The following is a 21,452-nucleotide window of genomic DNA, read 5'->3' as shown; positions in this document are numbered from 1 at the left end:
TCACTTTGGTCATTGTTTGTGATCTTCAGATTCACTCAGTCTGAAACATCCATCATCTGACATCATGTGACATCGTTCTACGCTATGAAAGGGTATAATCCATTATCGTCACTCTGCCCCTGCACATAGGGACTCATCACTACTCTTTCTCCTGGAACACAAGTTAAATTTTGTGGCCATGTCACTGGATACTTCATTTTTAGTTATATAGTTTTCTAAAAGATTAAAATCCTCATTTCAAGATTTATGAGCAATGGATTTCAGACAAATGCTTTGCTTTAAGTACCTCTTGAGCTATATTGCTTTGGCAAAATACCCTCTTACCTTCAGTTTCTTCATCTATGATTTTTTTATTCCATTAAGTTTATTGGTACATTCTAGGTACACATTATGATCACATTCATTGCTGGGAATTTGTACCTGTACGTGATATATCTTGGTTCTTGTTTTTTTCCATTCCTGTTCCCTCCCTTCCACCCCTCCACCCCTCTCTATTTACAAAAGCTTTGTTTCCCTTTTTCCTTCTTTTCTCATATTTTTTCTTTCCCTTCTTTTTTCCCCCTAACCCCCTCCCTAATTCTCCTTCCCGTTTAACTATGGTAATTGTTATATGCACAGTATAAGTTTACTGAGGTAGTTACTTTTCTCTCATTGGTGAGACAAAATACCCAACACCTAAAGTTAAAGGTGAAAGGGTTTATTTGGCTTACAGTTCATAGAGGTCTCAGTTCATAATCAGCCTGCTCCAAGGCAGGGTGGCAGAAGGGCAACAGTTCATGGCAGCAGAAGACATCAAAAGCAACAAGAGACCCTAACAGCATATTTCTGCCCCTTTTATCCCATCCATACTACTGGGATTAGGGCAGTGCCATATCAATCACTCACATGTATGGTTTGGTAATCACATGCCCTTAATCCTCATCACACATTCCAGATTCAGCCACCTCTGTAAAAGCAAGCTCCAGTTCATTCACATGAGGCTTTGGCAGGGACGTCTAAACATAAGCCATAACATTCACTGTGAATTATAAATGGGGATTCACTAAGAAAGAGACTGAGAACTCTACTCATAAGAAAAGTAATTAAAACAAAGAAGGGAGAAAATAATGAGGAAGATGACTGGGCTTGGCATATTTCAGGTTTCTCCCTTCTTAATGGTCTTTTAATTGTGAAAACAAAACTAACTTCCAAAAGGAAAACAGTATATTTAATATTTAGACTTATTCTGCAGCAGTGCCGAATTTGTCAGTTAGCACACTTATGAAATTGGATTTATAGGAAGAAATACAGGTGAAGAACTGCTTTTTCTCCCCATTTGTCCTTAGAATCCATTCTTTTCTTCTAGCTGAAAGAAGTTCTGCTTGCAGCTTATCTAAAAGAAAAGTAAATAAAAATTCTCTAGGAACCAATTGATAGTTGGTTCCAGTTGGAATTATTAATATTTTTCTAAGCAGACAGTGCTGGTCAAATGGGTAGGAGCTCTCATTATTTTCATCAGCACTTGTTCATAGTTTGTGAAGATTTCAATTTACATAAATTGGATAGAATTAAGGTCAAGATTCGTGGGATTTTAGACCAAGAGCTTAAAGTCAGTAGAGGTTGAATGTCTCTCTGTTAGGGATATGAAATTCTGTCTAAGTACCTAAGGAAAAGGTCCTTAAAGAATAAAAAGGTGCTAAGGTTTGGGATTTGTAGCTTAGTGTACTGAGATCATTATTTCTTGCAATGTATCCTTGGAAGTATCTATAAAAATCACTCACTTATCTTGTTAAAAACAGAAAATGAGACTGAATAAATGGAATCTTGAGTTTGGGGACTTGTGATATGGACACTTAAATGTTCCCCAAGTGTTTTGAATATCTATATTCTGAAGATTATGTTTTAAGGAACACTGCTTTGGAATTTTTATTCCTAATAATCCTAGTCAGTGAAATTAGAATCTTTAAAATGTACAAAAATCTTCAGATATGAACTACCTAGACATAAGATTTCACTTCTGCCTGTGGTTAAAATTTTGGGTGTACATTCCATTTTGTTAACTTCTAGATGAAGATTTTTCCTCTGAACCAAAACACACCAGCTCTAACTTTCCTTCTGCTTGTTCTTATATAAGTAATCACTCAATATCTATTTGTATTTCACAGAGGTTCATTCTTAAAATCAAAACTTAAGCCTATAAAGTAGTACAGAAATGCTTTCCAAATCCCTCATTCTGTAGAGGAAGAAGCATTAATGGAATCTCACATTTCAGTTGATGATTAAAATGAAATCCACATCCATTTCTCTGAACACAAAGATGTTTTTCTGCTCTATAACTCAGTTGGCATGAGAGGGTGGCTTTATCTTTATTTTCTACTGTTGTCATTGCAACTGTGTCTTCCCAGCCCACTGGGCTGCAGCACTGCTGCTTTGATTGGTGACTTCACTCGGCCACCAGAGTGGACACCGTGGAGGTGGAAATCCTGCTTTACTTTCAATTTACTACAAATCTGCTCTTTCCCAAAGCGAGGGCTCCTGCATAAGAGAACAACAGTGAAACTTCTCCCTTTGCTGACAGACTGTCCGGGAACATTTGTGCCATTGCAATAAAATATCCTAAAGTGGGTGGCTCATGATCAATTTCTGGGTGCTATAGTGTTTCGGGAGTCTGCTCCCTGCTTCATACAAGGTACCTTCCTACTGTGTCCTCATGCAGTGGATGCAGAAAAGGCTTGCTTTTGGGCTTCTCCTACAAGGACACCAATGGCTGTATCTTCATGATCTAATCACCTCCCAACTCCACCACTTTCTAGCACCATCACAATGGTATCTAGGATTTCAATGTACAGACTTGGAGAGCATACAAACAGTCAGTTCACTGCACCAACCCTTCTGTGTTCTGCTTTAGAGTCTTGGAACAAACTCTCCCAATTTCTACCTCCCACTTCTGTTACATGGCTTGTTGGTTTTCATCCTTTGGGGCTCAGCCTAAAATGTCATTTTCTCGGGGATCCATGTCTTTGGACTACAGAGCCATGTAGTTTCCTTTTATGATACTTCCCTGTAATGATTCTAGTGAGTTGCTTTCTGGTACTCTCTTTGCACTGTGAGCAGTGAATTCTGAGTGTGGGGGCTCTGGAAGGGAGAGTATCCCTCACATATTGCTATAGGCCCATTTCACATATGCACACAAGCACAGGTTTTGTAATGAACTTCTCTGTCTACTTTCTACCTTTTGAACTCTGATAAAAGCTGTGAGATTGGACTTCTTAAAATTTATTGATAAGCTAAAAATCACATTTCAGCTCATTCCATTGTGCACCCATACCATCACCCTAGAGTCTCCCCCAAAACCCTACTCAACCATGAGCTCATCTCTTGAGATCCTAAATGTATATCATATTTCTATGACCTGAATCTCTATTCCAACTAAAAATGGTCCCATATGAATTTTATTTACTTTTCCTAAAATAGTCATATGCTCTGATTTAGAGGTGCAAACACAAAATTTAAAAATTACCTTTTATCTATTTTTAATTATTGACTCCAATTTACCGAGGAACCATTCTTCCTGCTGATGGCAGAATAAAGGCAACTCAGTCTTTTCTGATTGAAAATTGTCTCTTTGGGAACAGCGTTCATTTCTTCTAGGGAAATTCCCAGGAATTTTAAAATTTAACTTCTACTTTAGGGTAGTCTCTTCTATTTGCAGAGGTCTCCCTGCTCAGGTACAGAGAAATCACAGACCCTCACAGGATGCCTTTATGCTTACTTGCATGGGCTGGTCCCCTGGTTTCCCAGGGTCTGGTGCCTTCTCAGGCCAGTTCTCTCCTGTGATTTTGATGTATGCTCCTAAAGTCAGTTACTTCTAGCATAACCTCCAAGCTCCAGGATTGTAATTATTTAGATAGAGAATGTCCCCTAAAAATCTTACATGTTAGGAAGATAGTTGGAACATGGAGGGAATTGTACATAACAATGTACATAACATAACAATGTTATGTACATAACTGTACATAACAATGTACATAACTGATGAGTTCAGTGGCTGAGAGGGCCTTCAGGAAATGGCGCCTGGTTGGAGGTGGGTCATGGGGAGCATGATCTGGAAGGGTATTCTCTGTCTTGGGCTCCTTCTATTGCTCCTGGCTGCAATGGAATGAACAGTATTTCCCAGCCAAAACTGTTCACCATGCCATTTCTGCCCTGGAAATGCCCAACCATGGACTGAATCCCACTGGAATCTGTGAGCCAAATAGACCTCTCTTTTCATAGGTTGTGGATGTTTAGTATTTTGTGGCAGTGATGGGAACGTGACTAACACAAGGCCTCATTTCTGCAACTGCTCCTTCTGATCCTAGACCCTTTGTGATCCATGGGTTCTAGCAGCAATTTTGTATTCCATCACTGGAATATATTGAGTCCCACTGCCCCATTGGATGCCAAGGACAGGATGTAGGAAAATCAATGCCCATATTCCAAGATGCTTTTCTAAGCCATGTGGAGCATTCTGCCCAGAAAGTAGCATGCTGCTCTTGAATAGACCTTGTCATTTTCATAGTGTAGATTCTAGAAAGTAGAACAACCGTCTCTGTACTGATACTATTCAGAAATTTTCTGTTTAACATTAGTAACTTCAATCCTTAGAGAAAAGAGGTAGGAAATTATCTTCTGGCCCTGAACACCCGCGACCCTTTGATTTGCTGTCCTATTTCCATACCTTCTCATAGTGATCTCTCCTAATCTTTCCAGAAACATGAAATATTATTCTCTAGTTTTAATAAGACAGAAGGGTAGCAAAAACTACAGTTAAAAAATTAGGCAAACAAGACTCCTACTATGCCAGGATGGCTTTCAGTGTGATTGTCTTCATTACTTACACTGGTCTCAACTTGGGATGATTTCACCCCAAGGACATTCAGTGATGTATGCAGATGTTTTTTCTATCCCAAATGTGGGACAGCTACTTGTACCTAAGTGTCTAAGAATGCTGCTAAAAACTATACCTCAGACGAAGGACTACTATCTAGAATATATAAAGAACTGAAAAAAATCAGACCCCTCAAATTCACAGACCCAATTCAAAAATGGACATCGGAAATGAACAGACATTTCTCAGACAAAGAAGTAAAAGCAGCAAATAAATATATGAAAAAATGTTTAACATCACTGGTCATTCCAGAGATGCAGAGGAAAACAACACTGATATTTCACCTCACCCCAGAAACAGTGGCTGCTATCAAGAAATTAACCAATAACAAATGCTGGCAGGGGTGTGGGGAGAAAGGAACCCTTCTCCACTGTTGGTGGGAGTGTAGACTGGTGCAACCACTGTGAAAATCAGTATGGAGATACCTCAAAGAACTAGGACTGGAAGGCCCATTGGACTCAGCTATTCCCCTGCTGGGGATCTTCCCCAAAGAATTAAAAGAATCAGAGAACTGGAAGTACGGTCAAGAGGGAAGGTGGTGAGGCAAGATGTCGGCACCCGAGAGGAAGCGGCGTGGGGACTTGGCGGTTTTGGTGAAGAAGCCAAAAAGAAACAAAAAAAGATGCCGAGCCTCCAGCTAAGTCATCCGCTGGGCCAAAGGAGATGGAGGAAGCAGAGAAGGACTGTATCCCAGGTCCCATTTGCAAAGGCAAGTGGAAAAATAAGGAACGGATTCTCATCTTTTCTTCCAGAGGAATATATTTCAGAACAAGACATTTAATGCAAGACTTGAGAATGTTGATGCCTCATTCTAAAGCAGATACTAAAATGGATCATAAAGATAAATTATTTGTGATTAATGAGGTCTGTGAAATGAAAAACTACAATAAATGCATCTATTTTGAAGCTAAGAAAAAACAAGATTCTTTATATGTGGCTTTTGAATTCACCTCATGGGCCCTCTGCCAAATTCCTTGTTCAAAATATTCATAGCCTAGCAGAACTGAAGATGACTGGAAACTGTTTGAAAGGTTCTTGGCCGATTTTGTCTTTTGACCCTGCTTTTGATGAATTGCCACATTATGCTTTGTTAAAAGAACTCTAAATTCAGAGTTTTAGTACTCCACGATATCATCCCAAAAGCCAGCCATTTGTGGACCGTGTATTTACTTTTACCATTTTGGATAATAGGATATGGTTTTGGAACTTTCAGGTCATAGATGAAGATGCTCAACTTGTAGAACTAGGACCTCGTTTTGTATTAAATCTGATAAAGATTTTTTCAAGGAAGTTTTTTTTTTTTTTTTCTAATTTACAGAACTGTCAAACACTATTCGACAAACTTAAAAACATACAATATCTTATTAGGCCAAACTACCACTGAGTTCAAATAACTGACATGGAAGTATTTTGGTAAAGTCCCCACAATGAGAATAATTTTAAAAGCAGCCCCTGTGTTCTACAGAAGAGTAACAGTGAAAACTCATCATATTCTCTACAGTACTACTGGTATTCAAGGATTCAGGGGGGCAATAACCTGGACACATGGCTTATTTCACATTAGTGAACAAATCCAATATTTTTATAACAGTTCTGACTTTGGGCCAGAAGATAAAATGTCCCAAATATACATACACACAGACCCTAATTTCTAGCCTCTAGAAATCTCTAGCTCTGAAGAATGGCGTTTTGACTTGTGTTTAAAAAGGAGAAAGTGTGCTATACACTTGTATTTGCACTTTTGAGCTAAAGAACTATACACATCAAGTGAGCTTGGGATGGTACTAACCTATTTAAGATTATGTATATTATCTTTGGGTATTCATGAGGATCAATTTAACTGTCTCTTGCCTTAGAGCATAGCAACTTAATTTTTTAAGTTACCCGGGAAATGTATTCCACCATTTACAAAAACAAAAATTCTAACATGCACTTTACAAAATCATGGTCTTATTTACCTGCATATTCTTCCACAAGATAGGTATACATTAAAAAATATTGTTCAAAAACATAAAAATATATATTATTTCTTTCCTTTGCCATTTATGCATATAAATATTTTACTGAAGATGCATTATTCAACAAACAAATGCAAAAATTGTTTATATAAAGTGTAGTTCTCTGCTATTTAGCAATAGAAAATATAAAGTGAGTACAATGTAAGTAGCTACTGAAGAGCTAAATTCAAGAGATTTAAAAAACCAAAACAGCAGTGAACAGTCCCTTGTACAAAAGTCCATTAAAAAGTCAAATTGATTTTGTAACAGATTACACAAAAATACAAGCCAAGAAATGCATCAAGAATGTAAAACAGAACACCGTTTCATCAGCACATTCTTCAGTCTTGTTTAACTTGAGGCCAAACTTATTGCTCACTTTTTGGTTCATCTTATTTTCCATTAAGCTCTTGATCAACTTGCTTGATGCATTCTGATATGCCAACATACTCCTTGGGAACAAGTTCTGCTAGTTCTGCCATATTAAAGACGTATCTAATTTTTTGGCTGAATTTTGAGCTAATAAATGGTCTTGTAACAGCCAGAAGTGTTCTGATAAACCAAGAGGGATGTACAATGATTAGAGATTTCAGGTTTTTCTGTAACCTTCTATCAATTTGCTGATAGCATTTCCTGAGCCATCCCAGACTGGGCATTTTTCTTTGAGTTGTTGCATCATTTAAATAAACTATCATGTAGTTCTCTGCTACTAACAGTTCCAAAGTGCCAATAACATACTTAAAGAGACTGTCCATCAGGCATCTATAGTTGGGCTGACCACTCTCAGGCATAAAACAGACAGTGAACACAACAATGGCATTTAATCCATCCCCATAATATCCTCTGTGGCTGATGACTTTTTTATAGGGTTTGATTGCCTTCATATCAATCTGATGGTCTTGTTCCCCAATCCTGAACACGCACCAGTGTCACCCATCTTCTTGCTCCTCTGCTGCAGTGTACTCAGTAATTGAGCCTTTCCTAATGATTTCAGTAGTTTTGGGTTTTGGAAGATCATCTTCCCACTCAAACTCATTACTGTTCTCCGATGGTGTGTCCAAGCCATCTAAGTCGATCTCCCCACTTTCATCCAAGTCATCTGACAGCACAGAACCATCGCTAGGATCCAGTGTCAGGCTAAGGTCTGGAGCCATTAGTTTCTTTCTCACTTTATTTCCATTAACTTCTGGTGAGTTGGGCTGGTTCTCTGGGCCAGGTACACCCAGGATGTCTGCTTTAATACTGTCATCTTCTGGTAAAGGTCTAGAAGGCACAAACATGCTCTTTCACTCAAATATGTATCTGAAGTTCAAGGCATTGGAAAATCTTCATCTTGCCATTCTTCTTTCAGTTCCACACCTTCCATCCTCCGGCTGGATTCAATGTCAACTACATACTCCTGATAATCCAGAGAGCCAGTGGTCCGGGAGGAAGCCTCAGCCCCCTCGTCCTCCTCGCCCCTCCAGGCTGGCGACGTGGGGCTGATGGGCAGGTCGCAGAAGACAGCACCAAGGGGAGCCTGCTCCCTTCAGTCGGCAGTGGAGATCCCAGCCCACAGCCGCAGCTGCAGCTGTAGACAGCGGCAGCAGTTACTGACCCGGACACAGTGAGCTGCCCGGCGGAAGTGACCTCAGGGAAGTTTTGGAGGACCAACTTTATATGAAAATCCTCATCAACAGTCACCAAACATGCATCAGTGTATCGTAAGATCCATCACAGCTGCAAAATACAAAGAGAAACAGCAAGTAAAAGATGTGCAGAAACTGAGAAAGAAAGAGCCAAAGACTGTTCTTCCACACGATCCCAATAATGATGTTTTTGTTACACCAGCTGAGGAAAAACCAATAGAAATACAGTGGGTAAAACCAGAGCCAAAAGTCGATTTGAAAGCAAGGAAAAAAAGAATTTACAAAAGGTAAAGAAAATGGAAACACAAGATGAACAGTGGAAATGCAAAATGAATCAATGGATAACTAAGTTTTCCAAATATTGTATATTTATTTCATATTAATTGTGTAAATACATCTATTGTCCTGGAGTACTTTGTCTAATTAATATGCCACTTGAAAGAAAAAAAATCTTAGAATCAGTGGTGTTTATCTTTTTCTAAATAAAGCACTGTATCATCAAAACTCATCAGTTAAAAAAAAGAATTAAAAAAATCATACCACAGAAATATATGTGCACCCGTGTTTATAGTGGCACAGTTTTGTTGTGCCCAGATTTCGAGGTCCCCAAAGACCACCAAGGAGACGATTCCGACGTAAACACACGAGGGTCGTTTATTCAAGCTCGAGCAGGGACTCCCAACCGTCACCGCCACAGCGGGTCAAGATTGAGAGCCCCGACTCCAAATCAGCAGGGGTTTTTATAGTGGTTAGAGCAAGGTTCTAGATTGGCAATTGAACCTGATTGATTGTGCCTTGCGCATCCAAGCTGCAAACGGTTGCTAACTACTGATTAGCTGTTGCTAGGGGACGGCTGAACACTATCACATGCAGGTGGTCAAAATACATCTTGTGGTTTTTCTTAGAACTAAAATTTATGCCACCAAATTTTAGAAAGGAGTCACTTAGGTCTCACAGTTTATAATAGCTAAAGCTTGAAAACTGCCCAAGTGCTCATCAACTGGAAACTGGATAAAGAAGATGTGTCTATTTTATAAAATGGAGTACTACTCAGCCATAAAGAATGAGAAACTAGAGTCATTTATAGCTAAATGGATGCATATCAAGGCCATATTCATAAGTGAAATAAATAGGACACACATGTGTAAATACCAAATAGTTTCTCCAGTGTGAGAAACTGAAAGTGTAAATAAAGGTTAAAATGATTAAAACAAATAATTGATAATTTGAAATAGGAAGAAAAGGTCCAAAGGGGTAGGGGTGGTGGGAGGGGAAGTGGAAAGAAAAGAAGGGAAAGGAAAAATTATGAGAAAAGAAAAAAAATGGAAATGAAGTCTATGTAAATCAGGAAGGGTGGAGGGGGTGAAGGGTGCACAGGGAATGGGGAAAAAATAAGAACCAAGATACATCACGTACCGGTACAAGCACCCAATGATGAACGTAAATGTATTGTATACCTAAAATGCACCAATAAAAGAGTTTTAGGGAAAAAAAAGAATGCTGCTAAACATCATACAGTGTGCAGGGCCTCCACACAACACAGCTCAACGCATCAGTAGTTCTTTTCCTTTTCCTTCTTTCCTTTCCCCTATCCCCCCACTCTCCCTCCCTTCCCTTTCACCTTTAGACCTTATCTTCTGATTTCACATTATCTATTACACAGTTTGGTCATCAGAAGTCTTTGTAAATAGGGAGGAATGGAGGAGTTGAAGGGAGGGCAGGGAATGGGGAAAAAATAAGAATCAAGATACATCATGTACAGGTACAAATTCCCAATGATGAATGTCATCATATTGTATACCCAAAATGTACCAATAAACTTAATAAATTAGAAGAAGGTATCAGTAGTTCTGAGACTCAAAAAGCATAATTTACACACCTTTCTACAACATAGTAGAAACACCAAAGAATTTGGAAAGCATTAAAATAATTATTCTCATATCATATGGGAAAACAAAGTATTGGTATTTTAAGAATGTAGGTAAGTGGGCCAGAGATTTAGCTTAGTGGTTCCACCACCTGCCTCACAAGTGCAAGGTCCCAAGTTTGATCCCCAGTACCAAAAAAAAAAAAAAAGAATGTAGGTAAGTTCACAGTTTACAGATTTAATTGAACTGCTTTTTCTTTGAATTCAAAGCCACATTGTCTGAATCTGAATTCTAATTATATTTTGCAAACCGCTTGTGCACTCACATAGGCATACATACACACAGTGGCAGATGCACACACACATGTTGAGAGGTGGTCTTATATAGTATTATCTATACCAGAGTGTAAGTTCAACCATCTGTATTTCAAGAAAGCACAATCATATACAATCTATCCAGACTGGATAAGTTATATAAGTACCTTAGAAGATGTTGCATTCATTACATAAAGTGGTTAATAATTATCTCAGCCCCAATAAACAATACAAATGAATAAATCAGACATCACTGTAAAGTATTATCAGAATGCTTAGCATATACAAGATGTAATAAAAGTGTTTATCTTTATTGCCTCAACATGTATTATCTGAGCCATATTTGGAAATGTGCCCGAGTATGGTGTTTAGCAAATAGCTAGGTCTAGACCTAGAAGCCAGTGTAGTAATGATATTGAATATACATCTCTCTGTTAAAATGGTCAATGAGTACATGAAAAGTGATAAATGTCACTGATTATTAGGAAATGTAAACTGAAACTTTAATAGGATAACAATGCACATGGGTTAGAATAGCTGCTATAAAGATAAAAACAAAAAACCAGTAAGAAGCAAGTGATGAAGATGTGAAGAGACTGGAACTGTTGTGCACCCTTGGCAAAAATACAAAATGTCATAGGCACTGTGGGAAATAATATGGGGACTCCTCAAAAATACAAGTTATAACTACTATGTGTTTTAGAATTGTTACTTCTTTCTTTTTTATTGGTACGTGTTTGTGATACATACATTTTACATTTGATATGCACATATGTTATATATATATACATATACACATATATACATATACATATGATCACTTTTGGCCCCATATCTCATCCTCCCCTCTTATCCTGATTCCCTTCTCCATCTCTAAAATATCCACCTCCCTCTTTTCTACCATCTGTCCTTTGTTTTACTCTTTATTTATATTTTGGATTTCTCATATAAGAGAAACCACGTGATGTAACTTTGTATGTCTGACTTATTTCACAAAACATTATGATCTGAAGATCTATCCATTTTCATACCAATGGATAATAAAAAGCAGATTCTTCAATAAACATCTGCACACCCATGTTCAAAACAGCACTCACAATTCCTAAAACCTAGAAGCAATGCAAATATCCATCAGTGAATGGCTGGATGAGCAAAATGTGATATATCCATATTATGAAGGGAAAGGGACTCTTCAATATGCTACATCATGGATGAAACTTGAGAATATTATGCTAAGTAGAATAAACCAGTCACAAAAGAACAAATATGGTGTTTTCGATTTATTACAAAGTATTTAGAGCAGTTAAAATCAGTGCCAGGAAAAATAGTGGTGGCTAGAGACCGGGGGTAGGGACAGATGAGGATTGTTTCCATAGACAAGAGTATCATTGCTACATATGAGAAGAATTACAGAAATGGATGGCAATGATAGCTGCATAATATTATGAATGTAGTTAATATCACTATTTTGTATACTTAAAATTGTTAAGATGGTGAAAAATATGTTATGTGTATTTTGCACTAGTAAAATATGTCTATGAAGTTAAGTACCGTGTTTTGAAAAAGTGACATTTCTACTTTTATTCTAACTAATGAGCTTTTGGGTGTCATTGTGTTAATTAAACCAAAATATTTCCAGAACTCTATCATTAACCTGTGGAAACATCAACCGCTTAAACAACAGACACTAAATAAGAAATATTCATAAACCTATAAACACTAAGGCAGGGTCTGTGTTATCATATTATTTTATTTCTTCATGAATTAAAGGAATCCTGCTAGATTTTAAAGACACATTTCACTGCTTTCTTGTCTTATCCTATCAGAGAGGGCCTGAGATTTTCTCTTCTGTCTCTGTCTCTCTCTCTGTCTCTCTCTCTCTCTGTCTCTCTCTCTCTTTCTTTTTTTTTTTTCTTGTAGCAGGAATGGAACTCAGGGCCTTGCACTTGCCAGGCAGGTGTGGCGCCGCTGATCTACATTCCCAGCCCTTCTCTGCATTTTAAGACTTACATGTGCCACATAAGACAGGGATTACAAGTATATGCTAAGAATGCCTTTGTTGATTTTTAGCAGTGAGTCTGAGCAATTCAATTACATTTCCTTAGTTAATTTTCTCATTAATAAAATTGAGATAATTCATATTCACTCCATAGTTCTTTGTGATAATGAAGTGGATGATTCTATAGTTAGTGTTTACAAGTACTTTATCACCCAGGAAAACTGTGTAAATGTGCAGATGAGGGAAGAGACTTAAGCGGCAACATCAAGGATGTCCTATTTCACATTTGCTGCTCACTAACTATCATTGTACAGTTAAACCTAATGCTATTATGTACAGAGTTTCTTGCAGGTAGATAGTTGTTTTGGTTTGAGTGAAAGCATGTCAAGTATAAATTTAGTGGTGACAGTGGGAAGTAGTAGTTGAAAGCCTGACGTGGTTGTGTAAAGTTAAAGGCAAAATAACTTGGGATCAGTGAGTGACAGGGTATGTAATTCTGAAGTCCATTCTGAGAGCACAAGTGATTGATGTGCTCGTGATTGTGTGTCATTATCCAAGCATTCAGCGGGGCTCTGGAATTTATGCTCAAGACAAAGGCAGAATTGTGTGAGTTTTATATTGATGGTCATCAAACACTAATGATGTTTAAAATGTCACTTAATGGTTATATTCTACTTTTAAAAAATGGACATAGCATGTATATAGCTTATTTCCAATTAACAACAAATAGAAAGTACTTTTACAAATATACTGGAAAAGTTAACTGAAGTTTTATTTAATGGCAAAGTTCAAGAACTGCTTATAATGGAAGAATGTAAATGTTGTTTGTCACTTATATTTTCTTCCATGTAGGGACATTCAATTAAAACAATGTTTCTTTCTTCTCATCAATTAACTGACTTGTTCTTAGGATGATGAGGAAATGGAGCAAAGTACATGATTAATACTTTTCAGGTAACAGAGCAAGGCATATATGGTTTTGTCCTTTCTGTTACCCTTACTTATGAGCTGCCTTATGAGCTTCCCATACAGATCCTGTAGTCTTGATTTGTCTTAGCAATACCTGCTGTGAGAGTCCCGTCCACTTACCCTTTTGCATTCACTTCTGTTGGTTCAGAAATCAAACTTTTAAAATAATAACTAGAAGGTATTATGCAAATAACACTGAGAAAAAGCCATAAAGAAATTAGAGAAGTCGACTGTCATGGTCAAGATAAATAGCTTAAGATTTATTCTGCATTGGCACCAGTCACATGTGATTTTTACCTCAAGTGTCATTGTAGCTTCTGATTTTCCCAAACAAAATGTGGAGATGAAACGTAGAATCCTAGAAACTAAATACAAGAAAATTGCAAGGACTGAAAAAAAAATAGAATAAGAGAGTTAAGAAGATCGTGGATGTTCATTATTTTCAAGTACATTTAGCAAAATGGAATTTGTTGACATTTTTGACAAAAATATTTTCACTACGGTGATATGGAGGAAATGACATGGTATCTTGAGGGCACACAGGGTGAGAAAGATGAGAAAATTTGTTTGAGAAATTTTGCCTCAAAATATGGCAAAAGAAAATGTGTTATAGCTACAGTAGGATCTTATTTATAGATGGGAAATGTAGCAAATGTGTATGATGATGCGAAGTGGTTGAATGGAGGGAAAAATTGATAATGCATGAAAGAGAAAAATAAAAGAAGAAATAAATACATAGAAGGAATGTACAATTTCATGGATAGGAACCATAAATGCACTAAAGATGGCCATCATGTCATGCTATACTCAAAAATCAAATGTAAAACTTGATGACTACAGTGAATAACAGTACCTTATGTTGTAGTCAGTAATTTTGCTGAATGGTTAGATTATAGCTGCTGTTATTAGGAGTGTATGGGAGAATGGATGGATATACATCTCACATGTATATGCATCATATTGTAGTCCTTAAAGATAAAAATTAAGCAATGATGGTTGGATGGCTTAGTGGCCCTATCACATAATAGTTTTTCTATATTCATAGCTTTTCTGGCTGTGTAAAAATTGCATAAGTGTTGGCAAATAGAAGAAGCACTGTACATTAATTTTATCATATATCCTTAAATGGATAGATGATAGATAGCATCATATATGTGAGAAAATACATACTGTGTAACATAAAGATGCATTAAAAAGTTATGGGGCAAATTTAGGCTGCAATATATGATGTTAGACTATGTTGGTGCCTATTTGAAAAATGCATTAATCTTTACCTCACACCATACCCAGTTATAAAATCTAGATATGATCTAAATATTAAAAAATAAAAAAATTATACTCAAAGTAAAAATAGAGATCAAAGTAAATATTCTTAGATGAGTAAGCACTTTAAAAAAAATAGTGAATAATAAATAAAGTTAGAAATTAGTTTTATGTATATGCTGTATATTTGAAAAGTTGAAAAGCTGCCTTAAAAAGTAAGATTGTACATCATCTAAAATCATGCTCCATATTTCCAGAGGATTTCTAATTTCAAGTGTCCTCTCAAGAACTATAGAACTCAAAGGGCAATGTCTTGAGTGAGTAAAACATCTCTGTGTGGACCTTCACTTTAGGGAAAGTGGAAATAATTCATTAGTTAGAGTTCACAATCACATTCTATAAAACCCCATATTCTCGAATTTAAGGTGAGGTGAAGAGTCACACTATATATGGGGTTAAAAAGTCAAAAATTAAAATATATTTGAATTCTTAAAGGTCACATAGTATTTCTATGTAATTTTTGGAAAATAAATTCAAATTATCTATTTCAATATAATTTAAATATGACATTTAAAACAAAGTCTCAAAAGATCAAGTCCCAAGGAATGTGAAATCCTCAACAGAAGTCTTTAAGTACATGCAGTAATAAAGCTTTATCAACATGCATTAGTAGAAACCACAAGTACCACATCAGAATCACAGAGACTGCATCTTGGAATTCTCAGACACCAAATATAAGTGTGCATGTTTAATATGATGAATCCATACAAGAGCATATTGAATCATAAGATTATGAAAAAGAAATAAATCTGAATAATAAAAAATGATGGGAAATGTAAACCCAAACAGCTTAAATAAAATTATATAATGGAAATTTATACATTTCCATTTAATTTAAATGAACCATGGTTTAATAAGCAAAGAAATTAATCTCCGAAGTGAGCTTTAGTAAAATGAACTTGAGATCTGACAAAATATCATATCACAAAAACACAAAAGAAAAATACATGAAGTGTTAATAGCTTAGGAAAGGAAATTACAACATATTATCTATTCACTATTCTAGAAAGGAAGAACAGAAAGAAATTAAGAGATAAAAATTTTAGAAAAATCAAGAACAATTTTTCAGAACTCATAAAAATCTCATATATAAATTTGTGAAGGCCAGAAAATTCCTAGTGCAATAGAAAGAGATAGATCTGTGTTAATCACCATCAGTTAGAATCTACACGACCAGATAAAAAGAAGTGATGGTAAGGTGCTGTCTTCCAGCTTGTGGAATATGCATGAAACATATGCTATATGCATATTGTACTGTTTCTTCATGTGAGTGTTAATCCTGATATGTCAACTTCATTGTGTTAAAATCACATGGTTTAATAGGAAAGTGCACATTTGGGTGTGTCTGAGAGGGTGATAGAGGCATACTTTGGGTACTAGATATGGTGGCATGGGCCTTATTCTCTGGCCCTTTTCCCCAGCTCTGCTTCCTGTTTGCCATGAGCTAAGCATCTTCATTCTGCCACACACATCTGCCATGACTTTTCTGCTCTGGAGCCAATATTCATGGATTGAACCCTCGGATATCATGAGCCAAATCAAACCACCCTTCAAGTTGCAGGCATCAGATATTGCATCTCAGTAGTGGGAAAGCTGATGAAGACACACAGATAGCTTGCAAGATATTTTTACAGAACATTAACAAATAACTTCAAAGCATCTATATAAATATGCTCAACAAATATAAAATAAAATATATTTAAACAATTAAATATATATATGATAACATCTCATGAAATAGACAATATCAATAAATATTACTTAAAAATTGAAATTTTGGAATTGAAAATTTTAATAGATAAAATAAAATGTTCATAAGAGTTATATTTTATTTGACTGCAGAGGAATAATCAATGAATTTGATAGTAAATTAATATAATTATATATTTTGAAGAACAGAGATCTTCAAGAATGAAAAGATACCAGAAAATGTCTTGATAAATTCTGTTTTTAAATCAATAAATATTACTTGTCAGTAAATTATATTAAACAACCTGGCTATTCATTAGAAGAAGAATTAAATTGAGCCCCTGTTTCACTGATTTAAAAAATCAATCCAAAAAGATTTAAAGATTTAGGTGTAACATCTGGAACAGTAAAACTACTAGAAGGAGATATAATGGGGGAATCTCTATGATGTACCTTTGGGCAGAGAGTTTTTGAATATAATCCTCAAATTACAGGCAACAAAAGAAAAAGTTGACAAATGTTGTTTGCACCAAACTAAAAAAAAAAAAAAAAAAAAAAGCAAAGAAAAAAACCTTACAAATAGAAAATGCACATCAACAGGACAAACTACAGAGTAGAAGATATTTGCAAACCATACATCTGATAAGGTGATAACAGCCACACTCTATGTGGAATTCAAGCCCTGAGTAGAAAAATAAATGTAACCTGGTTTAAAAATAGGCAAAAGAACTGAAAAGATATTTCTCAAAAAAAAAGACAAGTAGACAATAGGGATATAAGAAAATGCTTGACATCACTGATCACCAGCCAGCAATATGCTAATCTACATTACAGTGAGAGATTAGATTACCCTTGGAATTCCAGAGCAGGAGGATAACTGAAGGGAGGAAGAGATAGAGAAGGTAGACTAGGAGAGAAATATCCTGGTGCTCCACTGTACATTGGATAACTATAGGTAATGATAATTTACTGTACTTTTCAAGCTAGAGGGAAGGATTTTTAATTTTTCACAATAGATAAATGATTAATGTTTGAGGAGCTAGATATTTTTACCCTGACTTGAATGTTATGCAATGTATTCATTTATCAAAAAATCACATGGAGCCTCATACATGCTTACAGTTGTTATGTTTCTGTTAAAAATGTACAAAGAAAAACAAAAGATGATATCAACTTGCAAATATTGATTGGAATGTGGAGAAAAGGTGAAAATATAAATTACTGCCGTCTTTATGAGAAACAATGTAGAGTTCACTCAAAAATTAAAACAGAACTATCACATGATCAAGAGATTTCATTTCTGTGTTATAGCAAAAGGAAATGAATTCAGTATGCTGTAGAGATATTTGCTCTCCCATGTTCAGTGCAGCATTATGAACAACAGCCAAGAAGCAGAATCATCCTAAATGTCCATAAATGCATGAATGGATAAAATGTAATATACAGAATAAAAAATTAGTTGGTCTTGGAAATTCTTCTATTTGTGAGACTGTGAATGAACCTGAAGGGCATTAGGTTAAGTGAAATAAACAAATCACAAAAAAAACAAATACTAAATGATCTCACTTATATGGGGACTCTGAAAACTTCAAAGTCATAGAGAGCAGAATGGTATGTACCAAGTGCTGACAGTGGGATGAAGTTTGAACTGAGAAAATGTTGGTCAAAGGACACAAAATTTCAGTTTCACTGACAGAATAAGTTTGGGAGATTTACTGTGCAACAGGATGGCTATCATTAACAACAATATGTTGCATATTTGAAAATTAAGAAAAATTATGAAAACAATGGAGAAAATTAGACTGTTAATGTTCTCACCACAAAAACATTTGTCAGGCAACAAATATGTTAATTAGCTTTAGACAGCACTTTACATAGTATGTATATATTTCAATATATGTTTTACACCAATTTTTTGCCCATTTAAAAAATAAAATACTAACTAGAAAGGAGAAGGAATGTTATTCTTAATGAAAATATATTTAAGAAATGAAGCTAGAGGTTTCTGCTTCCTCCATGGAATGGTCATCTGCCAGAGGAGTTGCCTCGGAGGCTTAAAATCTAGAAAGTTGAACAAAACTTAAGGAACAATAGTTTTAATCATTGAAAAACATGCAGTGTAACTGTAACACCCTAGTGAACCCAAGAAAAGGATACTGCAATTTCCTCAGGTACTTCATGGAGCCAGGTTTCAGGCCACACAGAGACCCTAGTACAGTATTAGCAGCCCTTGGTGGAAAAGTTTTCAGTACATTAAGAATAGAAGAGAATGTCCACGTCTGATAAAAAAATCACTTTGGAAAACTCGGAGGTAATGTCATACTTTGTAACTAAGGACATAATACTTCACCCTTACTTTTGGAAAGATGCTGCAAATGATCTCATCACTTCTATTTAACATTTTATTAGCAGTTTCAGACTGTTCTTTAAGAGAATTAAAAAAAAATATACCAGCTTTACAGAATAGATAATTAGGAGTATAATTGACTCCATTTGTGCAAGACATAATCTTGTACGGAGAAAATCCTGTTTTCTACAAATGTTACTGTGATTCATTAGTGAGTTTTAGTGAATTTAGAGAAAATAAATTCCAAACTATATTCAAAAACTAATTTTGGGTGACTATTTTGGGAATTGAAACTTGAAAAGTGAGGTTCAAAATGTTATGTTTGCTGTACCATCAGAACCTTAACACAAACAAGAATTATATCCTGATAAATTTAATAAAAATGTGCAAGACATGTACTAGGAAAGCTACCAATATTATTGATGTAATTAAAAAGAAAGAGTGCAAGATGTAGAGAATCACGTCATGAATCAATGTAGTTAAAACTTCAAATTTCCCTGACTAGGCTTACATTCAACAGAATCTCAGGCAGAACCTCAACAGGTAAATTGTGATGTAAGGTTTTATTTGGGTTAAAAGATATTTATGTAAATATAAAAATTATTATAGCGAAAATAATTTTCCTAATGAAGCATACATTTGGAGACGATATATTGGCAGAGTCTAGGTTTACTATAAAGTTAAAATAATCTAGCCAATTTATATTGTAAGAGTTTACATATAAGGATCTATGGAGATGTCACATATATGGTCAATTAATTTTTTGAAAATTTGTTGCAAAAAAGTGCAGCACTTTATCAAAATGCTCTGAACTATTAAATGAAAGAATAATTTTATATTATAATGAAATATACTTTAACTTATACCAAATACAAACTATAACTTATAGGCAATTGAATCATTTATCACTGCTAAAAGTATAAAATATTTAGAAGAAATCAGGGGAAAATGTAATCATCTGTTATTAACCAAACATTTCCTAAGGCATACAGAGAAAGAAAATTGACTTCAATAAACTTAACCAAACATGTGCTATTTAAAAAATATATGTAAATAAAATTTCAAGAAGAATGATTAAAAGATTAAAATATAATAAATATATCTCCTCAAGAATTTATATCTTATATTTATATAATTTAAATAATTGATTTATATAAATATACATATAACTTCACAATTCAAAAAAACATATTATAATAAAATTTATTTTAAAAATAAGTAGAAATTGGTATAGGATGAAGGATATATATCATGGGAGAAGATATAAGAATGACAAATTACTTTGTAAAAGATATTCATAATATTATTCATGAGAGAAATTCAAATTTAAAATATAATGACATACCCTTAAACAAACACTTGTATAACTAGCTTGTAAAACCTGATAATATCAAGGGTTGTTGAAAACATGATGAGACCAAAAATCTCACACATTGTTTATGTGAATACAAAATATTACAATCTCTTTGATAACTAGTTTAGAATTTCTTTAAAAATTAATCATAGATTTATCATAAAACTCAGTAATCCATTTTATTTTATAATTTTCCATGTATCTGTCTTCTTCAGACCCATATTCTCTCATCCTTCCTTTTCTCTCTTTTTCTTCTATAAATGACTTCATTTTATTGAATTGTTTGCCTGGGCATTTAGGAAAAACTTAAAATATTTGACCACACAACATTGCATGGTAAATACTAATGGTAGCTTTATTCATAGTTGAAAACAGCTTAATATAGCTAATTGTTGGACTCACTTTTTAAAATATGCAGAATAAATGAAATAAACTATGCACCTTCACTGTAATATGAGTGATCCATCAAAGCACCATAGTAAGCAATGAGTGTCCGATTAGAAAGACCACATACTGTGTGATGGTACTGACATGAAATTTTATAATGAAAAGACCACTGTACTGACATCTTGTAGTAAGGTGTAAGTGTGGGTGGATGATTTTTCCCTTTATATGGATGAATTTCATTTTATACCTGCAGAAAGTTGGGTAAAAGTAAGCATAGATAAAAAAGACATTGCAGTAATAAAAGCTAAACAAATTCACTATTGTAGGAAATGCTAAGAATTCTAGCTGAAGAAGTAGAATACCAGAACAAAAATTGAAACTACAGGAAGAAATGAAGAATACTGAAGAGGGTAATTATAAAACTTAATATAAATCAACATTAGTACTTTTAAGTGCAGAACATGGATCCCACCACTGAAAGAAGGTAAGCAACACAAAGAAAGTTTTCCCAAAGACCAGGCACTTAGGGAGTGTTGAAGTTTAAATCCAAATCAGGGTGGGAAAGAGGATTTCTCCAGAATCTAGGCTTTTACATTACATGAACAGGAATGGAGTCTTGCATTGGAGTGATGTAAGCTTGGGCTGTCAGTAACATATATATCCTACCC

At 35.2% G+C, this 21,452-nt stretch overlaps 2 pseudogenes; one reads left to right on the top strand and one right to left on the bottom strand.

Annotated features, from left to right (window-relative positions):
• The first annotated feature begins 5,457 nt into the window (after positions 1-5,457).
• LOC101718259 (ribosome biogenesis protein BRX1 homolog) lies at positions 5,458-8,867 on the top strand (annotated as a pseudogene).
• Positions 7,275-8,344, bottom strand: LOC101717923 (BCL2/adenovirus E1B 19 kDa protein-interacting protein 2 pseudogene; annotated as a pseudogene).
• Positions 8,868-21,452: the final 12,585 nt, after the last annotated feature.

Source organism: Heterocephalus glaber, unplaced genomic scaffold (genome assembly GCF_053883595.1).
Source record: "Heterocephalus glaber isolate CG9 unplaced genomic scaffold, H.glaber_assembly_v1.0 deba00000281, whole genome shotgun sequence".
Taxonomy (NCBI): Eukaryota; Metazoa; Chordata; class Mammalia; order Rodentia; family Bathyergidae; genus Heterocephalus; species Heterocephalus glaber.
Note: the sequence above shows the minus strand (reverse complement) of the source record. Positions and strands in the feature narration are given on the sequence as shown.